At 45.0% G+C, this 6351-nt stretch overlaps 1 pseudogene; it reads left to right on the top strand.

Moving 5' to 3' along the window:
* Positions 1-3652: 3652 nt before the first annotated feature.
* Positions 3653-4228, top strand: LOC147992799 (uncharacterized; annotated as a pseudogene).
* Positions 4229-6351: the final 2123 nt, after the last annotated feature.

Raw genomic sequence — 6351 nt, 5'->3', positions numbered from 1 at the left:
TATAGAGCCGCTGCCAAGCCCTAAAACCTCTCTGGAGGGCTGATCTGGAGTCCGTTCGGGGCTCCGGAGAGGGGAATCCGTCGCCATCGTCATCATCAACCATCCTCCATCACCAATTTCATGATGCTCACCTCCGTGCGTGAGTAATTCCATTGTAGGCTTGCTGGATGGTGATGGGTTGGATGGGATCTATCATGTAATCGAGTTAGTTTTGTTAGGGTTTGATCCCTAGTATCCACTATGTTCTGAGATTGATGTTGTTATGACTTTGCTATGCTTAATGCTTGTCACTAGGGCCCGAGTGCCATGATTTCGGATATGAACCTATTATGTTTTCATCAATATATGAGTGTTCTCGATCCTATCTTGCAACTCTATAGTCACCTATTATGTGTTATGATCCGTTAACCCCGAAGTGACAATAATCGGGATACTTACCGATGATGACCGTAGTTTGAGGAGTTCATGTATTCAGTATGTGTTAATGCTTCGTTCTGGTTCTCTATTAAAAAGAGGCCTTAATATCCCTTAGTTTCCGTAAGGACCCCGCTGCCACGGGAGGGTAGGACAAAAGATGTCATGCAAGTTCTTTTCCATAAGCACGTATGACTATATTCGGAATACATGCCTACATTATATCAATGAACTGGAGCTAGTTCTGTGTCACCCTTGGTCATGACTGTTACATGATGAACCACATCCGGCATAATTCTCCATCACTGATCCATTGCCTACGAGCTTTTCATATATTGTTCTTTGCTTATTTACTTTCCCGTTGCTATTGCTATCATCACTACAAAATATCAAAACCATTGCTTTTACTACTGTTACCTTTTGCTACCGTTATCACTACTATCATATTACTTTGCTACTAAACACTTTGTTGCAGATATTAAGTTTCCAGGTGTGGTTGAATTGACAACTCAGCTGCTAATACTTGAGAATATTCTTTGGCTCCCCTTGTGTCGAATCAATAAATTTGGGTTGAATACTATACCCTCGAGAACTGTTGCGATCCCCTATACTTGTGGGTTATCAATGACCCACAAGTATAGGGGATCTATCGTAGTCCTTTCGATAAGTAAGAGTGTCGAACCCAATGAGGAGCAGAAGGAAATGATAAGCGGTTTCCAGCAAGGTATTCTCTGCAAGTACTGAAATAAGTGGTAACAGATAGTTTTGTGATAGGATAATTTGTAACAAGCAACAAGTAACAAAAGTAAATAAAGTGCAGCAAGGTTGCCCAATCCTTTTTGTAGCAAAGGACAAGCCTGGACAAACTCTTATGTAGAGAAAAGCGCTCTCGAGGACACATGGGAATATCGTCAAGCTAGTTTTCATCACGCTCATATGATTCGCGTTCGGTACTTTGATAATTTGGTATGTAGGTGGACCGGTGCTTGGGCATTGTCCTTACTTGGACAAGCATCCCACTTATGATTAACCTCTATTGCAAGCATCCGCAACTACAACAAAAGTATTAAGGTAAACCTAACCATAGCATGAAACATATGGATCCAAATCATCCCCTTACGAAGCAACGCATAAATTAGGGTTTAAGCTTCTGTCACTCTAGCAACCCATCATCTACTTATTACTTCCCAATGCCTTCCTCTAGGCCCAAATAACGGTGAAGTGTTATGTAGTCGACATTCACATAACACCACTAGAGGCTAGACAACATACATCTCATCAAAATATCGAACGAATACCAAATTCACATGACTACTAATAGGAAGACTTCTCCCATGTCGTCAGGAACAAACGTAACTACTCACAAAGCATATTCATGTTCATAATCAGAGCGGTATTAATATGCATATAGGATCTGAACATATGATATTCCACCAAATAAACCAACTAGCATCAACTACAAGGAGTAATTAACACTACTAGCAACCTACTAGTACCAATCCCGGACTTGGAGACCAGAATTGGATACAAGAGATGAACTAGGGTTTTGAGAGGAGATGGTGCTGGTGAAGATGTTGATGGAGATTGCCCTCTCCCGATGAGAGGAGCGTTGGTGATGACGATGGCGATGATTTCCCCCTCCCGGAGGGAAGTTTCCCCGGCAGAACAGCTCTGCCGGAGCCCTAGATTGGATCCGCCAAGGTTCCGCCTCATGGCGGCGGAGTTTCGTTCGGGATGATGGCTTGTGATTTTTTCCTCATCGAAAGACACCATATAGCAGAAGATGGCCATCGGAGGGCCACCAGGGGGCCCACGAGGTAGGGGCGCGCTCAAGGGGGTAGGGCGCGCTCCCCACCCTCGTGGGTAGGGTGTGGCTCCCCTGGTGAACTTCTTGTGCTCAGTATTTTTTATATATTCTGAAAATATCTTCCGTGAAGTTTCAGAACTTTTGGAGTTGTGCAGAATAGGTCTCTAATATTTGCTCCTTTTCCAGCCCAGAATCCCCGCTGCCGGCATTCTCCCTCTTTATGTAAACTTTGTAAACTAAGAGAGAATAGGCATAAGTATTGTGACATAATGTGTAATAACAGCCTATAATGCAATAAATATCGATATAAAAGCATGATGCAAAATGGACGTATCAGCTGAGTGTGTGTGTGTGTTGTTGCGTGTGTGTGCGCGTGCATGTGTGTTGCTGCATGTGTGTGTGCGTGTGTGTGTGTGTGCACGTGCGCGTGCGTGTTGTTGTGTGTGTGTGCGCGTGCGTGTGTGTTGGTGCATGTGTATGTGTTGCTGTGTGTGTGCTCCTGCCCTCGCACTGATGCTGTGTGTGTGCGCTATTGTCCCCCACACACATACCACATGAGGGGCAAAAGAGTCTTTTCAGGTGTCATTTAGGCTCAAAATGGACGGAAATGTTATATAGGGAATAAAATTTAGAACTTGTGTCAAATAGGGAAGAAAAACTTTTCCAATGTCAAATAAGGAAGCATATTTTAAGATAGTGTGAAATAAGGAATTTTCTCTATCTTAAATGCTAGCATGAGAGAATTTTTGGACAGTCATATATATTAAGCAATAGATAAGTTAGGTAAGTTTTTCAGGGAACTATGCAGCAAAACTATTAATAGGGATGTGTTGGCTGAAATGGATAAAGGAACCCCTATAATTTTGTGAAAGCTTGAGAAAAGTCCCCCCCCCTACTTTCTTTGATGTGATGGTGCACCTTGTTGTACATTTACCTGAAGAGACATTGCTTCGAGGTCCCGTACAATATGGTTGGATGTACCCACTTGAAAGAAGGCTATATACTTTAAAGCACTATGTGAGGAATAAGGCACGACTAGAAGGTTCGATTGCTGAAGCATATGTTGCAGATGAGTGCCTCGCATTTTGCTCCAAGTACATGGGTGGTTTTGAAACAATATTTAGTCGGAACCCAAGAAATATAGGTCTTTCAGATAAAGAAGCCTATGGTGTTGACATTTCTGGACATGGAGTTAATTTTACTTCAGGATTTGATTATGAATATGTACTTGAGAAAAAAGAATTTGATCAGATGGTGTGGTATGTGTTGAACAATTGTCATCAAGCTAAGAAATATATCGAGTATGTTGAACTAACTTATGATGCATTTGTGTTATACTTATGTGATCTATTGACTAATATGTTTTACTATACAGGATATTCAGAGATGTGTTAAAGAGAAAACGGTGCCGGATAGTGATAAGGATGCGGGATGAGGTTGGTCAAGAGGTGTCGTCCAAGTGGAGTCATGACTGAAGGTGAACATGACCGTAAGCTCATAATTTTTTATGGAACCTTGAAAGAGATCATTCAGTTAGACTACAACTTGGACGGTAGGTCAGTTGTTTTGTTTAAATGTGACTGGTTTAAACTTGATGGAAAGAAGACCGAGCTTAAAAATGATGGTTTTTTCGAAAGCATAAATGTTGGAAGTATGTGGTACAAGGACGATTCTTTGATTCTAGCTACGCAGGCTAGAAAGGTCTTTTATTTGCCAGACACAAAGTATGGGACAAATTGGCAAGTTGTGCAAACATTGAATATAGTCATCCCTTCAATATTAGTGAAACTGAGGGTGTACCTTTTACTGGTCCTGCATATCAAGAGGACGAGTGTTGTGATAAGGAGGATAGGAGAACGTCTGTTTCTAACCTTACATCCGAGAAGCCTTTGCATAGAGATGATGAGCAATACATTGTTTTTGAAGCTGATGTAGTTGCCCGTTAGATGAAAGCAAAAACACAGAGTGTATGAAGATGGCAACGAAGAGGAAGAAGATGACGAGTAGATGTTTTAATGTAGAAGGTACTACCTTCGTAAACTAATATAAAAGCGTTTAGATCACTATGATCTAAACGCTCTTATATTAATTTATAGATGGAGTACTATCTTAATTCTTCATTTGGTTGCCGTTTTCTGTTGCTGTTTCTGCACTACATGCTGTTTTTGGTCAGTACATTACAAAAGAGAGTGAGGTGTTTATGCATTACATGGAGTTTTTGTTCAGTACATTACTTACTGCTATTTCCTACAATATTTTTTTGTCTCAGTTTGTATACATTTCTAATTTTGAGATATTCGACAGGCGTTGGTGATTGGGCTGAGAAGGAGGTGCCGAAAAAAAGGTTGTGCCGCAAGCTCAAGTGCACAGTCACCATGGTCAGAGTAATGGTGATGTGGATGCTGGAGGTCGGGTTGTGTTCAGGATTAGAGATGCTGATTGGTGTGCTAGAAGATTAGAGCATTACTAGTAGTACCCCTAAACCCTCAAACCCTCAAAAATAACCGCTTTTTTCCGGGCTGCAACAAAAAAACGCAAAGACTAGAACCCTTAAACCCTCAAACCCTAAAAAAAGTAAGGGTCCAACCCTCAAACCCAATTTCAAACTGTAGAAGTGAGGGTTGGAGGGGGGCGCTCGACCCCAACCCGCACTCCCTTCCCCCGTCGCGCGGGAGGGAAGTTTCCCGTCCCCAACCTCCCGCCTCCTCCCTCCCAAGCCGCCGGTCGTCGCCCGCCGCCAATCCGGCCGGCCCCCCGCCTCCCCTCGACGCCGCCGCCGTCCCGCCCCTGCGCCACACTCCCCGCCGCCGGATCCGCCGTTCCCCACTGCCTCCCACCCCGCGCCCCGGCCCCCGGCCGCCCCGCCTCCCGGCCTCCCGCCCCGCCCCCCGGCCGCCCGCCTCAGCCGTCGTTCCCCGCCCCCCGCCCCCCAGTCGCCTCCCGCCCCCCGCCATAGTTCATGGTCCAGCTCGGTTTTGGGACAAAAAAACCTTGATGAATATCATGAAATGTTGTGTGATTCTACACAACATGATCCTAGAGGATTAGAGAGGGTTAAACCTCCCTTGTTTCTATGACAATGTTGGTACCCGTGTGCAACCAGAAAGAAACCCTTCTCGCATACACGCTTTTCTTCAAGCACATTGTGAGATTGAGGATGCAACCACTCATGGTCGGCTCCGGGATGATCTAGTAGAGCACCACTGGCAGTTGGATGGGCGGCGCATTGGTCCATGATGTATCTTTGTTTTACTTTTCTATGTCCTATTTGATTCGAACAATTAGTGTAATTTGCTCAAACATTGTTGTAATAATTTGAATGATTATTGTTTTATTCGGTGTTGTAATAATAAATAGAATGATTATTGTTTTATGTCAAATGTGATGGAATTTGTGATATGTCATATGATGAAATGTGATGAAATGTGTGATATATGAAATGAAAGTTTTAAAGGTTAGGGTTGAGGCAAAGACTAGAACCCTCAAATCCAACCCTTAAAGCAGTCCTGGCCGTGTAACTTGGCAGACTTACACTCCTTACTACCCTGGCCATCTACCCAAAACCTCTGAACAAAATACCCCATGGAAGGCCAGTGTACCATCCATCAAAGTTTTCTGCAGGAACTGATTTTCATCCAAACAGTGAACCTATCCTTAGCCTTTGACGCCTATCTCCTCTGTATACCCTAATTGAGCATAGAAACACACTGTGACACGGTCGGTTACTTAAACTAATTCACGGAGCGGGAGAGTGCGTGGTGACCACCCACCCGGCATGCAATAACGGCGCTCTGTGGTCGGCCGACAGCGCCACGAGCGAACCAGCCCCCTACTCGCCCACCCCTCTTGCCTGTAGCCCGCCCCCGCTCCCGCGCTTATTCCCCTCCCGGAGGAGCCGACGGGAGCTTCTCCGCCGTCCCGGCCGGCGCGATGCACGAGGCCAGGGCTCAGGTACAGCCCGGGGTCCGGCACCGTCCAATTCCCTGTGGCCCTCTACGTGTCCTGGGAAGTCACCTGGCCGCCTGATTCCTCCAATCGATGCCCCAGCGCTAGCGAGGACCAGAGGAACTCGTCTTCCTCGACTCCGGCCGCAGCTCCGCCGAAAGCTTCCAAGAGCTCTCCGTCTATTT

This window comes from Triticum urartu, chromosome 1A (assembly GCF_056163025.1).
Source record: "Triticum urartu cultivar PI428250 chromosome 1A, HENAU_Tu73, whole genome shotgun sequence".
NCBI classification, from domain to species: domain Eukaryota; kingdom Viridiplantae; phylum Streptophyta; class Magnoliopsida; order Poales; family Poaceae; genus Triticum; species Triticum urartu.
This window is presented reverse-complemented; position numbering and strand designations above follow the sequence as displayed.